We start from the raw sequence: 18,791 nt of genomic DNA on the forward strand, positions 1-18,791 counted from the left end.
TTCGCTAATTATGTGTCCAACATTGCGATTGCCTAAAGTTTTCTTTTACGAACAATTCTAGCGCAAGATGTTTTTGCGAATGCGGGCCCAGAATAATACCGCTATATACGCTGAGAACACAGTATCTCAAATTGAAATATGCAATAATTAAGAAGTTAATTAGTGTAACACTGTGGATTAACAATTGATCACAGTGATTCGTCATGGAGGTTGCCTTCGGCTGTCTATATGACAGCGTAACGGACGCAGGATTGCGCTATCTACCACAGGCGATCCTTAATAATTCAATGCGGGCAAAAAAGAAACGCCCATTGTAACGTTGTGGAAACTGTTCAGTTTATTTGATTATGCTTCTGCCAGATCCTCGGGGATCGCAAGGCCACGCTCAAAATCGGTGACCTCAAGTCCGACAATTTCAGTTTGGGTCCCAGAGGCACGCCACAAGGAGCGGTAGTCTCACCACTGCTTTTTAACATCGCCATGAAGAAACTATCGCAAAGGCTCTCCAACATAGAAGGGATTAATCATACGCTCTACGCTGATGACATCACAATCTGGTGCACCGGAGGAAGCGAAGGAGCTGTTGAATTAGGCTTACAGGAGGCTGTAGATCAAACAGAGATGTACCTGGAAAACACGGAGCTTAGATGCTCCCCGAGCAAGTCTGAGCTCCTCCTCTACAGGCCAGTCAGAAGAGGTCCCAAACCTAGAGGCTGGAAACCGTTGTCTGAAATATACATCAAACTTCACACTAAAATCGGCTGTACCATCCCCAGAGTAGACACCATTCGGGTCCTTGGCATGTTCATCGAATCCAATGGCAGTAACAATACGACGCTCAACAAGCTCACAGCCAAGAGTGAGGACATGATCATACTCATCAACAGAGTCTCGAATAGGCGTGGAGGCTTAAAGGAAGACAACCTCCTCAGGTTGTTCCACGCCTTCCTCATGAGTCATATAGTTTATGTGGCAGCCATGTACAACTGGTGTAACTCTGAGAAGAAAAGATTAAACAGGCTCATCAGAAAAAGTATCAAAATGTACTAGGAATTCCGTTACGGGCGAGCACGAATCTCCTTATGCAACTAGGAGTGCACAACACATTGGACGAGATAATCGAGGCCAAGTAGTCAGCCCAACTGGCCCGTCTAACCTGTACCCCTGCTGGAAAGAAGATCCTGGCGGTTTTTGGGATCAAACCTATCCTCGTGGAAGAGCGGAAATATGAAATTTCAGAAAATCAGAGGAACAACATACGAGTCGCACCGTTTCCCCGTAATGTTCATCCTCAACACAACGTAGGCAGACGCAGGGCAAGAGCCCTCGCCCTCCTCAAGCGTACCAAGGACGATCCCTACTCGGCATGTTTTGTCGACGCAGCCCAATATGGACAGTCGTCTAACTTCACCATTGCCCTCGTTGATCACAACGGACAGATAGTGAATGCGGCTTTCCTGAAATGCTCAACACCAACCAGAGCGGAGCAGGTCGCAGTTGCTATAGCACCCCTAGACAACAGCAGATCACAAAACTTCACTGATTCGAGATCGGCGGTCAGGGCTTTCGCTTCAGGATCCATCGCTGAGGAGGCTCACAAGATTCTGAAGAACAAGATAATCTCTCCGCACACCATCACGTGGTTTCCGGCTCACCTCGTTCCCCAGCTTGACTCCTTTCCCAATCTCAATGACATCGCCCACTCCCAAGCGCGCACACTACCCAACGCGCGGGAGCAGGATCGAGCTCAGACTCCGGGGTTCTCGAGTTTCGGGACACTCTCACTACTTTCAGCAAAATCACTACGCACTATCACCTGGATAGGAGGACTTATCCTCCCCCTCACAGCAAACTGGCTAGACCTCTGGCGTCCACTTTATGCATGCTTCAGACTAAATGCTATCCAAACCTGGCCCTTTTCCATACGATCACTCCAGAGGCTTTTAGTTCTACTTGCCCAGACTGTGGGGCTGTTAGCAATCTCGCATACATGCTCTGGCGATGCCCCTCGTTACAGGGACCCAATCGCATCACGGAAGAAGAATGGAGCTCTGCCATCCAGAGCTCAGAACTTTCACGTCAAACTTGGGCTGTCCAGAGAGCCCACGATGCGGCGGTTAGGCTCGGCCTACCAGTCCCCACGTGGGAGCGGCCCGCAGCTCTGCCCTAGGGCAAAACTTCTCAGGACCTTGTAATTAAAGTTCTCTGTCTGTCTGTCTGTCTGTCTGTCTGTCTGTCTGTCTGTCTGTCTGTCTGTCTGTCTGTCTGTCTGTCTGTCTGTCTGTCTGTCTGTCTGTCTGTCTGTCTGTCTGTCTGTCTGTCTGTCTGTCTGTCTGTCTGTCTGTCTGTCTGTCTGTCTGTCTGTCTGTCTGTCTGTCTGTCTGTCTGTCTGTCTGTCTGTCTGTCTGTCTGTCTGTCTGTCTGTCTGTCTGTCTGTCTGTCTGTCTGTCTGTCTGTCTGTCTGTCTGTCTGTCTGTCTGTCTGTCTGTCTGTCTGTCTGTCTGTCTGTCTGTCTGTCTGTCTGTCTGTCTGTCTGTCTGTCTGTCTGTCTGTCTGTCTGTCTGTCTGTCTGTCTGTCTGTCTGTCTGTCTGTCTGTCTGTCTGTCTGTCTGTCTGTCTGTCTGTCTGTCTGTCTGTCTGTCTGTCTGTCTGTCTGTCTGTCTGTCTGTCTGTCTGTCTGTCTGTCTGTCTGTCTGTCTGTCTGTCTGTCTGTCTGTCTGTCTGTCTGTCTGTCTGTCTGTCTGTCTGTCTGTCTGTCTGTCTGTCTGTCTGTCTGTCTGTCTGTCTGTCTGTCTGTCTGTCTGTCTGTCTGTCTGTCTGTCTGTCTGTCTGTCTGTCTGTCTGTCTGTCTGTCTGTCTGTCTGTCTGTCTGTCTGTCTGTCTGTCTGTCTGTCTGTCTGTCTGTCTGTCTGTCTGTCTGTCTGTCTGTCTGTCTGTCTGTCTGTCTGTCTGTCTGTCTGTCTGTCTGTCTGTCTGTCTGTCTGTCTGTCTGTCTGTCTGTCTGTCTGTCTGTCTGTCTGTCTGTCTGTCTGTCTGTCTGTCTGTCTGTCTGTCTGTCTGTCTGTCTGTCTGTCTGTCTGTCTGTCTGTCTGTCTGTCTGTCTGTCTGTCTGTCTGTCTGTCTGTCTGTCTGTCTGTCTGTCTGTCTGTCTGTCTGTCTGTCTGTCTGTCTGTCTGTCTGTCTGTCTGTCTGTCTGTCTGTCTGTCTGTCTGTCTGTCTGTCTGTCTGTCTGTCTGTCTGTCTGTCTGTCTGTCTGTCTGTCTGTCTGTCTGTCTGTCTGTCTGTCTGTCTGTCTGTCTGTCTGTCTGTCTGTCTGTCTGTCTGTCTGTCTGTCTGTCTGTCTGTCTGTCTGTCTGTCTGTCTGTCTGTCTGTCTGTCTGTCTGTCTGTCTGTCTGTCTGTCTGTCTGTCAGAGAACTGTTATTTTTTGCAGGCAGCCAGCATCAATAAACTATTTCCCGCTATTTTCTTAGTGACGTCATCTAAGCAGAAACTATGCACGGCTTTATGCTCTGAATGTACATTCGAAGCAAGGCGTTGCTTCCTCTAGTGACCTGATGGCAAGCTTACCGTCTCTAAGCGCTCATATGCGTCTTTCAGAATGTTTTCCCAGAGTCTTGTAGCATTTCATATCAGCAGTCCAGTGTCCTTACATGATTTAATTTGATTGTCGTGTACTTCACGCTATGAGCTTCTCTTTAAATAAGTGTGTGCTGTTTTCTGCTCACAAGGGCTCCTCATGTGATTATAACTACGGAGCGAAAGGTAAAGACGCTGGACATTTCTGGTTGGGGTGCCTTGAATGTGCTAGTTTAATGCGTATTCCTCCAACGCATTCGATGTTTGCTCCTTGCAGCCCGTATTTGATAAAGTAAGCCCCTCACAGACGTTTCTTCTTTCTTCAGGTTAAGTCTGACGGTGACAGTACTCTACCTCGCTTGTTCTGACTCCCTCATGTATTTCCAGTAAATGTGCCATCGAAGAAACTTAGAACCTAACTAAGCGTTACGGAGTAAAAGGGAAAATAGAAGACAAATAAACGAAACAGACGCCAGCCACACGCGCCCTCCTTTTGTTTCAGAAGCAATGATTTTATTCCTTTACAGGCACTGGCAGTTAGAAACTTCCAACACCTATCACTAACTACTGTACAGCATACCATAGTATTGCGAAGGCCAGCAGAGTATTCCAAACTGTTCCGAAGTCACTAAGTTGTATACTCCAAGCGAATAAAATAAACACAAAAGGGTCAATTTAACATTCAACATTGGCTCAACCACTGACGCAGTAAATGTACAATAACTGAGTATGAGAGAGAGAGATAGAGAGAGAGAGCGTTATCCTACTTGAACATCGAGACAAAACGCTTTAGCTGACCAACTTAGCAGTCTGCGTGCACGGTAGTGTATGGTGCTCTCTGCACCAGCTATAGAAGTACCAAGGGTGCACAGGAATGCGGAGGAAATTGAGGAAGCTGCACTGACTTACAGCAGAATGCAAATTTCTATGCACACACACTACTGTGGTACTAAGCGCAAAACCACGAGTTCGACAACACTTGGGGCGGCGGCACTTCAATGGCGGCGCAATGCAAAAGCGCGCCACCGCCTTTCGGATAAGACAGATACCATCCCGACGGTCTTGGTTCGTTTCTCAACGGTAAACATGGAAGAAAACTGGATCAAAGCTCGTAAAAAACTTCGACAGCTCTGCGAGTCGAAATTGCTTCCGAAGCTCTACCTCAATGACAATCTAACCAAGGCAAATCGGCATCTGTTCTGGCTTGCCAGGGCCGCAGGCAAGCAACACAAGTACAAGTTCGTTTGGGTGAGAGGAGGCAAAATCTTCACTAAGAAGGACGAAGACTCTCCACTCATTCGTATAACAATGAAACGGATGGTGAAAAAATCCAATAACTATGACTCCGTCCATTTTACTTTATTTTCCGAATTTTCAAAGTTTTAAGGACAGCTGTGGTCCCAATTCTGAATTAGACTATAATTTGGTCAATATAAATATTCACAGTCTAGGTAAGTACTGGGAGAGTTTAGAAAAATATTGCAGAGTATGCAACAAATTTTGTAGATGTGTATGCGCTAACCGAAATAAATATTCCCGAATCAAGCGCAGAGTTCTTTGTAATAAATAGTTACAGTGCAAAAAGTGTGACTCGTTCGCACCGTCGTGGGGGTGGAATTGCAGTTTTTGTGAACGAAGAAGACACAGTATTGTGCATTGATGTAGATTTCACTCATGTGGAATGCCTGTGTTTAAATGTAAGCTTTCTTTCTTTTTTTCAGAATACGCTTACTTTGTTAGCGATATGCCAGCCTCCTGTCCAGCCTCCTGTAAACAGTGTCAGTCGCTTCATAATAGAATTAGAAACTGTTTTGAAGCGTTTCAGTTATGAGGAGGGGTTTTGCCTCACCGGTGATTTAAATATCAACATATTATGCCCAGGCAAAACTCAAGTGTAAGATTCATTATCTGCCCTTTCTACTTTTAGCCTAGAAAGCACGGTCACCACCTTCACACGTGAAGAAGTTGGGAATGGCCGAACAATGCATTTTTGCTTAGCCCGTATGGGCGCCTAATCATGATCTGCATTCATGCGTGATCCCGCAGCGCTTAGCAGACCCCTACTTCACTATCTGTCGTTTTAGCTTGAGGCGCCTTTTTAGCACACCTACCGGATGCAAAGTAAATAACTGAGATAAACGAACGCGCGTTGCCTTAGTTTATCAATGCAAATTGGACGAGATGATTGGCAAGTTCGACTGGTGTTCACTGATTGTTTCCGGGGCGCCAGTGTTGATTTATGAACAATTTTGTTAGCAAATACACAGTTTTCAAGAAGCCTGTACTCGAATTGTTATAACTAAACACAGGAGAAATCGTAACTGGCTGACCGTAGAAATCATGAATTCAATCGCCTACCGAGATTTGCAGTGGAAACGGTTTAAGAGAATGCCAAGCAATGCTGAGCTTCGCGCTAGCTACAGAATCGCAAGGAATAAGATCGTCGCCCTTATCCGATGCGCAAAACGACGCTATACCTTCAACTTCAGTTTCAATTATCTGTTCGAAACCCGGCGAAGACTTGGTCACTGGTAAACCACTCACATAGTAAAGACACTACAACTTCAAAGCTAGCCGACGCTTTTACGATCGTGCGACGCACGCAAGCGGGGTCGCTAACGCATCCCGTGCTCTTGCACAAGATGTTCCCGACAGAGCATGACACTTCATGCCCGTTTTGCAGGCGATCAAAAGGCACTCTAGCACACATCCTTGCAGAATGCACTAAGCTCAAGAACCCCCCACCATCCCTACCCCACACCCTCCCCAGCCCCAACCCCCCCGAGCGATGGGAGACCTTGTTGTCCAGCCCCGACCTACCGACCCAGCTCGCGCTGGCGGCTAGGGGCCAGGAATTGCTGGACGCATATGGGACCTGAGAAGAAGGTTCCACCCCATATGGTGCCAGCGCGCACCAACCGTTACTAAAGGCTCAGTATAAAAGTTGATTCTCTCTCTCTTTTACAGGTGATCTTGCGCAGACAGCCAAAGTCTTCAATCAACATTTAGCACGCGTTTCGGGAACGACCTCAATGGCGCCAGCTGGCCGCTCTGGAAAAGAAAAAATCATATCAGCGTCTGCGTTTTTACCAACGATAACCTTTGACGTATCGGCAATCGTTGCTTGATTTAGGTGACGTAAGGCAGCTGTTAAAGACGGTATATCGGTATCTTTGCTCCAACGAAACTTCGACGCGCTATTCGGTATTCTTCTTGTCATACTTCATGGATTCCTAGAGACCGCGCTACACTGCCGACGGAATTAAAAACGGCCATTGTAACGCTGTTAGTTAAAGGAGGAAATAAAGGTAGTGTGGACAATTACCGACCTCTTTCTATCTTGGCGATCATGTCACATATAACAGATAAATTTCTCTTAGAAACCATGACTTCATTTCTGGATAAGTTTACAGTCACATCAAGCCCTCAGCCTGGTTTTGTCGCGGGTCGGGCACCATTGCTCTGCTCGAGGAAATTTCAGACGAAATAAACACAGCTTTAGAACAAAACTCGTTTGTACTTGGATTGTTTCTCGACAGTTCTAAAGCATTTGATACAGTGAACCATGAACTCCAGCTTGAAAAATTATACCTGCTCGGTTTTAAGAGGCCATTTTAACAGTTCTTAAAAAAATTATTTGTACAGCCGCTCGTAGGTGATAGCTTTAAGTAACCAGTTATTCATCAATAACAAATTACCTCTGAAAGCTGGAGTGCCTCACGGCTCTCTTGTCATTTCTTTTTAACCTATTTATAAATGACTTTTCACCAACTGTATCGAAGTGATTCATATTTCAGTATGCAGATCAATCATACTGTCCTTTTAACAAAACATGTCTGTTACTCAAAAGCAGTTGAGTTACTTCCATTACATTACATTATGGGGTTTTACGTGCCAAAACCACTTTCTGATTATGAGGCACGCCGTAGTGGAGGACTCCGGAAATTTCGACCGCCTGGGGTTCTTTAACGTGCACCTAAATCTAAGCACACGGGTGTTTTCGCATTTCGCCCCCATCGATATGCGGCCGCCGTGGCCGGGATTCGATCCCGCGACGTCGTGCTCAGCAGCCCAACACCATAGCCACTGAGCAACCACGGCGGGTTTGCGTTACTTCAAGAGTGTGTACGATGCAATAACCTGGTTTACTAACAACTGTTTGTCAATAAACAAGAAAAAAAAGAAAGATGTGTTTTAGAAATCCACCTAAACCAACTGTTACAGATTTACCACAGTTGATGCCCTGTCCAAATTGTCAATCGTGCCAGTGAGTCCCCGCAGAATGTGCAAACTCTACCAAATACCTTGTGTTGTTTTCTTTGACAGTGACCTCTCATGGAATGATCACATGACATATTTGCGGCAGGCTCAGAAGTGTTTCATTGCTACTTTTTAACATTAAATCCATTGTTCCGATGCTTGTAAAGATTACTATACTGCACGCCTTAGCATACAGTGTCTTACGTTATGGCATTATATTGTTCAGTTTTTACTCTTCTCGATGCCAGCGTCGAATAGACAGAATTTTAAAAAAAGTATGTTGAAGTTCACTGCGTATAACTTTTCCTCGGCTGACAACGTAAACTTCTTTATACGTCTGGGTCTTCCGTAATTTGAAACATTGTGCACTCAAACAGCTGTGGTAAGGCATTTTTGAAACCCCAATGTTAAACAGGAATATACCTATTGCTCCTCGTGCCCTACGGAAGACATTGCATATTCTTACGTAGGAAGACGCAGACGAAAAGCTATGTACAAGTAAATTTACAAGACAATACGCTGCGCTTGGCCAAGAGGCAACAGCCCGCGCTAGGTTCTCATCGTCGTCGTCGTCTTCGCACTGCTCGCTTTTTCGTGATCGCACATATATATTGTTCCGTAGCGCTACCCCCGGCTGCAAAAGCGCCGTCCCGGAGCGACTAAAGATCGGACTCGGAAGCAGTGTAGTAGGCCTTGAGCCTACTGACATGCACGACATCACTTGATGCCAGAAGAGAGGACGAGGTTGAACCCACAGGAGCAAGTTCGTAAGTCACAGGCGTCACCTGGCGCAGCACGCGGTAGGGCCCTGTGTATCGCGAAAGGAGCTTCTCTGAAAGTCCGACGTGACGGGAGGGCGACCACAGGAGCCCGAGCGCACCAGGCGAAAACTGTACGTCACGATGGCGGGCGTTGTAATGACACTGCTGAGTGGCTTGTGAGGCCGTCAGTCGAGCACGGGCAAGCTGGCGTGCATGGTCGGCGAGGCCGATGGCGTCGCGCGCATACTCGCTTGTTGAGATCGCAGCAGGAGGAAGTGCCATGTCTAGGGGCAAGGTAGGTTCGCGACCGTACAGTAGATAAAATGGAGAAAACCCGGCGGTGTCGTGCCGGGAAGAATTGTACGCAAATGTTACGTAAGGAAGGGCAATGTCCCAGTCGTGGTGGTCTTTGGAAACGTACTTGGACAGCATATCGGTAAGACTACGGTTTAACCGCTCTGTCAGGCCATTGGTTTGAGGATGGTATGAGGTAGTCAGTTTGTGTTGAATGGAGCAGGAACGCACAATGTCAGCGATAACTTTCGAGAGAAAGTTTCGACCACGGTCAGTAAGCAGCTGTCGCGGGGCACCATGAAGCAAGATAATGTCACGCAAGAGAAAGTCCGCGACGTCAGTGGCGCAACTGGTAGGGAGAGCCCGAGTGATAGCGTATCGGGTGGCGTAATCAGGCGCGACGGCTACCCATTTGTTCCCAGAGGATGACGTGGGAAAGGGACCGAGCAAGTCTAATCCAACACGAAAGAATGGTTCTACAGGGACGGTGATCGGCTGGAGATGACCGGCAGGTAGCACCTGAGGTGCTTTACGACGCTGGCAGGGATCACAGGCAGCAACATAGCGTCGAACGGAGCGAGCGAGACCAGGCCAATAGAAGCGGCGGCCGACACGGTCGTACGTGCGGGTTACCCCAAGATGTCCTGCAGTGGGTGCGTCATGCATCTCAAAGAGCACAGTCTGTCGTAGCTGTTTTGGCACAACAAGAAGAAGATCAGAGCCGTCAGGGAGGAAGTTCCTTCGATACAGAATGCCGCCCTGGAGGACATATCGGCGAACGGATGCGTCGGTAGGTGTTGAGCGCAGACGCCCGATAAGTGCTCACAGCGATAGGTCTCGGTACTGCTCATCGGCGATGTTAGCGAAGGCAGACACAGAGAAAATGCCGTTGGCGGTACTTCTGTCGGCGTCGTCAGGCTCGTCGACCGGGTAGCGAGACAGGCAGTCAGCGTCCTTGTGTAGACAGCCAGATTTATAGGTGACAGTATAAGAATATTCATGGAGGCGTACGGCCCAGCGACCAAGTCTTCCTGTAGGATTTTTCAGTGAGCATAACCAGCAAAGCGCGTGATGGTCTGTGACAACGGAAAAGGGTCGGCCATATAAGTATGGGCGGAATTTCACAACCGCCCGAACTAGGGCCAGACACTCACGCTCAGTGATGGAATAGTTGCGCTCCGCGGGTGAGAGGAGCCTGCTGGCGTAAGCGATAACACGGTCGTGGCCATGCTGGCGTTGTGCCAGTACTGCGCCAATTCCGTGACCGCTGGCATCAGTACGGACTTCGATAGGCGCAGAAGGAACGAAATGGGCCAGAACGGGAGGCGTTGTGAGAATGTCGATTAGATGTGAGAATGCAGAGGCCTCGTTATCGCCCCACTGGAAAGGGGCGTCGTTTTCCAAAAGCTCGGTTAGTGGTCGTGCTATGGCGGCGAAATTTCTCACGAAACGGCGGAAGTACGAACAAAGGCCGATGAAGCTGCGCACATCCTTGACACACTTCGGAACAGGAAAGTGCGCAACAGCATGGATCTTGCCTGGGTCCGGTTGCACTCCGTTCGCGTCAACGAGATGTCCAAGGACGGTAATCTGGCGACGGCCGAATTGACACTTCGATGCGTTGAGTTGCAGACCGGCTCGACGAAAAACGTCCAGGACTGCTGAGAGGCGCTCGACGTGCGTAGCGAACGTTGGGGAGAATATGATAACGTCATCCAAGTAGCACAGGCACGTGGACCATTTGAAACCGTGAAGAAGGGAGTCCATCATGCGTTCAAAAGTGGCAGGGGCGTTACATAGACCGAACGGCATCACTTTGAATTGATAAAGACCGTCGGGTGTTACAAAAGCAGTCTTCTCGCAGTCGAGATCGTCCACGGCAATCTGCCAGTAGCCGGAGCGAAGGTCAATAGAGGAGAAATAGCGAGCACCGTGGAGGCAGTCAAGGGCGTCATCAATCCGAGGTAGGGGATACACGTCCTTTTTGGTAACCCTGTTAAGGTGCCGATAGTCCACGCAAAAGCGCCATGAGCCATCCTTCTTTTTGACCAGTACGACAGGTGATGCCCATGGACTATATGATGGTTCAATAATGTTCTTGGCAAGCATTTTGCGAACTTCTGCGTGAATAACTTTACGCTCAGCTGGTGACACTCGATACGGGCGGCGATGAATAGGAGGGGCATCGCCAGTATTAATGCGATGTTTGACAGCTGTAGTTTGGGCCAAAGGACGATCGTTAAAGTCAAAAATATCGTGGTAGGAAAACAGAACACGGTAGAGTTCACGAGCGTGCTCGGACGGCAAGTCGAGCGCAATCATTTTCTGTAAGTCAGCGATGGTACAATTTGCCGACTGCGATGGTAGAGGAGCATCGGATGAAGTGTCGTCTACTGCAATGGATGCTACTGAGTGATCCGCGAATGAGCAAAGCTGGGCCAGAGACATCCCGCGTGGCAGCACTTGTGTCGTCAATCCAAAATTGACCACTGGCAGGCAGACGCAATTCGCCGTAATAGATAAAACTGTACGAGGTACTGCGATGTCGTGTCTAAGGAGGACGTCTTGCATAGGAGCCGCGATGTAGTGACCGTCGGGGACTGGTGGGGAAGACACTAGGTCAACGTAGGTCAGTGCCGAAGGTGGCAAGCGAACGAAGTCGACGGAACTGAGGCGACTGGGGTGTGGTTCAGCAGGATCCAGAACAGGCAAGTCAAGGCGGAGGGCACTGGCGGAACAATCGATGAAAGCAGAATGTGCGGAGAGGAAGTCTAAGCCGAGGATGATGTCATGGGGACAGTGGGCGATGACTGTGAATAGCACGATTGTTGAGCGATCGGCGAAGGAGACGCGGGCGGTACACATACCAATTACGGGGGCTGTTCCGCCATCGGCGACACGGACAACCGGGGTCGTGGCGGGCGTGATAATTTTCTTGAGCCGGTTACGAAGGTCAGCGCTCATTACGGACAAATGCGCCCCAGTGTCTATAAGTGCAGACACGGAAACACCGTCGACTTGCACGTCAAGAAGGTTCAGATGAGTGGGCAACGTCAGTAGAGGATTTGGCGGCGTAGGGAGCAATGCAGCGTCACCTCGAGGCGCTGCATCGTGTAGTTTTCCGGCTGGGAGCGGCGTCCGAAGGGAGTCGGCGAATAGGAGCGACGGGGCTGGGGAGAGCGAGATTGTCGTTGTTGGGGCGAAGGCGAACGAGAATAGGAGCGGTTCGGTGCAGGAGAATCAGCGGCGGCGTTATCGGAGCGTGCCGCATAGGGACGAGAAGGGCCACCTGGGGGGCGAGAGTAGGCGGTATAAGTAGACCGGGTCGGGGAACTCCGGCGACTGCGACAGTACCGAGAAATGTGCCCGATTCGATGGCAGTGGAAACAAATGGGCTTGTCGTCAGCAGTGCGCCATTCAGATGGGTTGCGGAAACGTGGTGGGTAAGAAGGTGCGGGACGGGGCGGAATCGAAGAAGCCGGGCGGGTATCAGGACGATGGGCCGAGCAGATGGTGTGAAGACCCATGTTTTCGAACCCTTGGCGGACAACTGCCTGGATCAGTGAGACCGTGACTGCAGATGTGTTGGTGGGACTGGAGTCGAAGACAGCCGGATAGGCGGCCTCGATCTCACGCCGGAAGATCCTGGTAACATCGGCAGTGTTGTTGGGACGAGGAGTGTCGGCACAGGAAGATGTCGCTGGGGTGTTGGGCAGACGGGAAAACTGCTGGTCAATACGTCGGCTTTTAGCGAGTTCCAGGCGGCGGCACTCTTTTATAACAGCATCCACCGTCGCTACGTTGTTGCAAACGAGCAAGTTGAAGGCGTCATCGGCAATGCCTTTGAGGATGTGGGCAACCTTGTCTGACTCGGTCATGTGAGTGTCAACTTTGCGGCACAGAGCCAAGACGTCCTGAATGTACGTGACATAGGGCTCTGTTGACGTCTGCACACGGCCGGAAAGCGCCTTCTGCGCGGCAAGCTGGTGACCGTAGGCGTTGCCGAACAAGTCCCGAAGCTGTGTCTTAAGTGAATCCCAACTGGTGAGCTCATCTTCGTGCGTGCGATACCAAACTCTAGGTGTGCCACCGAGGTAAAAGACTACGTTGGCGAGCATAATAGTAGGGTCCCACCGGTTATTGCGGCTGACGTGTTCATACAAGCTGATCCAGTCATCGACGTCTTCCCCATCTTTGCCCGAGAATACGCCAGGATCACGAGGAGCGGGGAGAGTGATGTAGGTCGTCGAAATGGCAGCAGGTGTCGGAGGCGGCTGAGTCGAGTTGTCATCGCCGGGAGCCATGAAGGAAGGCTCGACGTACCGTCCACTGCGAAGCTCCGTGACGAGGTACAGGGAACGTCCACCTCAAGACGCAGACGAAAAGCTATGTACAAGAATATTTACAAGAAAATACGCTGCGCTTGGCCAAGAGGCAGCAGCCCGCGCTAACTTCTCATCGTCGTCGTCGTCTTCGCACTGCTCGCCTTTTCGTGATCGCACATATATATTGTTCCGTAGCAATATTATAGTGCTCTACTGGAACACAAGATTTGGTAAAGCTAGTAGGCATGCTAGTGTCCCAAGAATACTCAATGACCTACCTGACCGTATTTTTACTGCAACCACGAAACGAAACTTGAGAAAATTGTTCAAGGCACTATAAGCTATGTATAATACTAAATTTTGTTGTCGTTGTAGCTGTAGCATGGGGTCTAGTTTATGCAATCGGCAATTGAAGGCCCTTGAACTCTAGAAATCTTGTGACTTGTTGCATGCAAGCAGGTGAAGTTCCCTGGCAGCGTCCGACCTCGCCAAATGTATTGGACGCGTCTGGGTGTCTTCGTGGGCAGACCGGGCAGCCCTGTCAGCAAAGTTGTTGCCGACGATGCCACAGTGAGCAGGAATCCATTGAAAGATAATGTTGTGCCCTGTTTCCAGGGCACTGTGGTGTACTTCCCTGATGTTGGATATCGTCTAGCCTTTGCCGCGGCGAAACAACCTTGTTGTGCCGCTTGTGGCTGGGAGTGGCGTTCACGAACGCCTACACCTATAGTATCGGAATGGCCAAGAGCCCGATGTGCGACGCCTGTAAGTTCGAGGGAACCATCGAGCACCTATTGTGTACTTGCCCTCGCTACGATGTACAACGCCTCTCTCTGAAGGCAACTTTAAACAGATTGGACTCAAAACCGTTCTCCGAGTCAAAGATACTCGGACCGTCGCCGCACCATTCACTGGCACAAAAAGCGATTCTTGCACTAGTACACTACTTGAAGTGCACCGGCTTAAGAGACCGTTTATAGTGTCCCTGTGCATCCTCCCACACGCATTCAGTGCTCACTTTCTCCCTCTTTTCCTCTTTCTATTTCCCTTTCCCCAGTGTTGGGCAGCAAACCGGGTGCTTGTCTGGTTGACCTCCCTGCCTTTCTTGTCCTTGCTCTCTCTTTACTGTCGTTTTTATGGTTATATTTTTTCTTGTTTTTCTGTCGTCACAGATTTCAGCTGAGTTTCTGTGTTAGTTAAACTTCATTTTGTTGTGATGCGCTTCACCAGCTTTTCATTGCTGCACATGTTGCCAACATATGCCGGGCCAAGTTACGCAAGCCACTTCCTTGGCTTTGACAGGCCAGCCTTCTGATGTGCGAAGCTTGTAAGATGGCAACAATTGTTGTTGTTGTTGTTGTTGTTGTTGTTGTTGTTGTCAATACGCGACAAATATCGTGAAAAATCAGTAAGAGCTGGAAGCACTAAGAAATGTTATTAATACAGGTACATTCTTTTGTTATTAAATATTACTCCTCCGCTAAGATATAGGCGTAAAGCTTCTCGTCATGTCAGCATCATTGTTAAGAAGCGACAGAGGGCCTTAATTTTGTACCAAGAACAGCGTCCTCTCTTGGTCTGCGCAGCGTAAAGACAACACTCGTCTTGCTCAAAACAAGCGCCGTTATACGCGCCGTTGCCAGTCGAAGCGCAGCCGCTAATCCCCCTTTTGTGTCCGGGCGCGTAATCGCCCCGGCGGCTCGCGCCTTTGCTGCAGGGCACCGCTCGCACCGCTGCGCACATTCACGCGGTCTGTTGAGCGCGAAAGTCTTTTCGCTGTTGGCAGCCTAAGGAGGAGCCAAGTGGAGCAAATTATAATGCGCTTGTTACAAAGTCTTAGGTTCAGCAGGCACACATTCATGAGGTGAAACCAATGGACGCAATTTGTAAAGGTTTCTCTATTCCGATTCTATTCATCGCTTAGGCCCCATCGTTCCGAGTGGCGCATACCGGTGATGAGATCAAGGGCGCGACTGCGTACGAGCCAATCATAAAGAACAAGAAGAAGGGCCTATGAAAAGACTCATTACACAATGCGGCACCAGCATTCAAGCCCAGACAATTCGTCTCCGTCTAAGTGCCCGAAATACAACTGGTTTGGACTATAAGTTCTAAGTTACCAATAAAGACGCAGAGCACAGTAATTGCGAGTAGGCTGATGATTTCTTTCGTACATAAGTGTCGTAGATCTACGTAATAAACAGCGCTGGTGCGTTTCGCACGTGATAGGTCAGCAATGCATGTCATGACTGGGGCATGACAGGCATTGTGAGCAGTGCTAAGGTTCACACTAGCAGGAAAAATTTCCTGGAGCCACAACATTCACATGGGGACGAGAGAGAAAAGGACGCATAGAAAGGCAGGCAGGTTAACCAGAGGTACTTCCGGTTGGCTACTCCGCACGTGGGGAAGGGTTAAGGGGGATAAAAAGAGAAAGAGAGTGGAAGGGGGAGATAGAGAGAAATAAAGAGAGACGAGCACAAACAAACCGCGTACAATATAGAGCGGTAGGGGGCGGTGTTCATACAGTTTATAGTGAAGCGAGTAAGGCCTTCAACGCGGATGTTCTTTCGGAGCACTGACCTAAAACTTTGAGTTTTGATAGTGGACGATTGTCCAACTGGTCCAGTACTCTGCACATCACTTGTCTCTGGGCACTATATCGCGGGCAGACACAGATAATGTGTGCGAACGTCTCATCGTTGTTGCACGTGTCGCACGTGGGGCTGTTGGCCATTCCAATAAGGAAAGCATATGAGTTCGTAAACGCAATGTCTAAAAAAATAATATATATAAATTATGGGGTTTTACGTGCCAAAACCACTTTCTGATTATGAGGCACGCCGTAGTGGAGGGCTCCGGAAAGTTCGACCACCTGGGGTTCTTTAACGTGCACCTAAATCTAAGTACACGGGTGTTTTCGCATTTCGCCCCCATCGAAATGCGGCCGCCGTGGCCGGGATTCGATCCCGCGACCTCGTGCTCAGCAGCCTAACACCATAGCCACTGAGCAACCACGGCGGGTAACGCAATGTCTAGCCGCAGGCGATACAGCATGGTCTATTCACGTTGTGGTAACCCAAACGGTAGGTGCATCCATATGTCTGGACACAACAAACGCAAACACCACGTGGTGAAAACGTTCGAGTCCCCCAGGGGCAAAGTATATTCATGGGACATCAATCGCCCAGCCACAGCGTCCGTTCGCGAAAGCGGAATCAAGACACGTTGACCACTTTCATGTGCAGATCGGGCGGCTCAGTCGGCGTGGTCAATCTCGCTGATGCTACAGTGTACTACCACAAAGGAAATGCTTTTGCGCCCTTCGTACGACGGAAGCAATACGTGGTGCCCCAATATCACCCCCAGAGACGGTTACCTCTATAGAGAATCTCCAAGACCATCGTTCTTGGCGCCAGAAACGACTGCAACAACCGAAAACGCGTAATGACAGCCATAACATTACAGGTGGGCATGTCTATGTGGCTATGCGACTGCGTACCAGGGAGAGAGGTGTGTGACATCGTACAGTTCGCACGGGAACGCTTGAAGTGAACTCATAGTGGTGCAAGCACGGCGTGCAGTGAGTTCATTGTACTGAAACTGGCGACACCGCTTCGGCTATGAGAAAGGACGAAAGTGGGCGGCGAAAATTACCAAAGTACGTCAGCTGGTCACTATGACATAATAATATGCGATAACATTTGTTTTGTTCTGTTATGTTTGTTTGCCACCAGTGAAGCAGGAAGCTAAGGTCTTTTTGGTTTCTTTATTCATTATTTTCGCGTCAAAAATTGGCATTTGTTGGTATGTCGCGAGGTGGCTACTTTTTTCGCTACCACTTAAAGTTTTCGTCGCAGTTGGAGACTTTTGTGGCTACTTGCAGAATTTTTTGGCTACTTTTTCTCCTAAAGACCTGGCAACCCTGGCGAGGTCCGATGAGACAAAGCGTTGTGGTGGTTCGTTTCTGCCGTGATGCCACAGAAAATAATATCAATATTTTTGTTTTCACCTGCGCCAAAGCATCCAGTCGAGACACTAAAGCCAGCAAAGGTAACTACGTTCTTATTTATTTTTCTACTTTGACTTTTATGAGCGAGAACACATTGAGCCTCTTCAATTTTTTTTTCTCGCTACCCGCGGGCTGCCAGAGCCAGCCAGAGCGCATGCATTTTTCTCGTGTTGCCCTGACCACCGCCCGGCGCACTTGGATATGCATTCGTTTTTCTCTGGCCGAGTGGGTTTTCGCCAGGCAAAGTATTGGACGCCTTCTGGCTAGCAGTCGAGGAGAAAAAGAAACAATCGCTCGCCGCCATCACTGCGGAGACTCGACGGATTGCAACGCGTTCGTTTGAGCGCAACCTCTCCGGAAAATTTTGTCTCGCAGGTGTACGATACCGAGCAGTACGCGTATGATTCTCTGTGGACCAAGCGTCTCACATTTTCTTCGATATTCCTTCGGTAGCCACATTAGGTGCCCAAAGTAGGCATTCGATTATGGCCAACATGCTTTCCTTTGGGTTTATTTTTCATTTCCGTGACACCACCCCACAAAAGAAAAAAAGTTATTGTTGCGGCTCAGCAAATTGTAGCACGGTGAAAGTTCGATTTTGTTACTTCTTTCGCCGAAAGTAACGGGCCACGGGACGCATCAGTTTCCAGAATACTCTTAATATATTATTGCGATAGCAATTATGTGGACACTCGAGGCGCATTTCTGCCGCCGCCGTCGCCCTCACGTTCCGTATAAAGAACAAGGGCGATAACATCGTGACCGCGCGCCGCATGCTGTATGTGCGAGTGAAAGCGTAAGGGAGATGGTGGTGGCATAGGTGAGTCGACGATGGTGGCTGAGTCTTCTGTGCGCAAGGCAGAAAAGCGGCGAGGAAGTGCGCCCCCTCTTGTCGCGCGCAATACATCAGGGGGAGTGGAGGGAGGGAGGGGGGGGGGGCGGTGATCTGTGAATCTGTGGTTGCGCAACATCTTTATTTGTCTTGTTTGACGCATTATATACCGAGACTTTTTCTTAGATAGGTCGATTTATTGGAAACTTATACGCATATTTAAATATGTTGTTGCGACGAATTTTGTATACGTGCAGTGAACTTTATTTCCAGTGACACTTTTTCCCCTTTATCAACCTGTATCTTTACATTTGTATGTACCATTGTATGTTCGCATTTCTAATGTACGAGGGCGAGTCAAATGAAAGTGAGCAAACCCACCCCGCGCAATAATGGTTCGGTTCATTATCTGCGAGGCATGCGCGTAGCACATAGGCATCTCTCATTTACAAAAGTGACACGCAGGTGTGAGTATAAATGTTCTTTAATGCTCTCATACACTGGGTTGAATATGGTTGCGAGACATAATGGAGACTCCAAAAATTGAAGAGCATGGTGTCGTGAGGTTTTTTGACAGCTCAAGGTGTTTCCCAAAAAGAAATTAGTTGCCGTATGGCTGCCGTGTACGTTGAACATTGCATTTCATTGGCCAATGTGACGCGTTGGAGCAAAGAATTCAAAGTAGGACGAGAAAGTTGCAAAGACGATACAAGACCGGGCCAAAACCAC

This window comes from Dermacentor andersoni, chromosome 1 (assembly GCF_023375885.2).
Source record: "Dermacentor andersoni chromosome 1, qqDerAnde1_hic_scaffold, whole genome shotgun sequence".
In the NCBI taxonomy this organism is placed as follows: Eukaryota; Metazoa; Arthropoda; class Arachnida; order Ixodida; family Ixodidae; genus Dermacentor; species Dermacentor andersoni.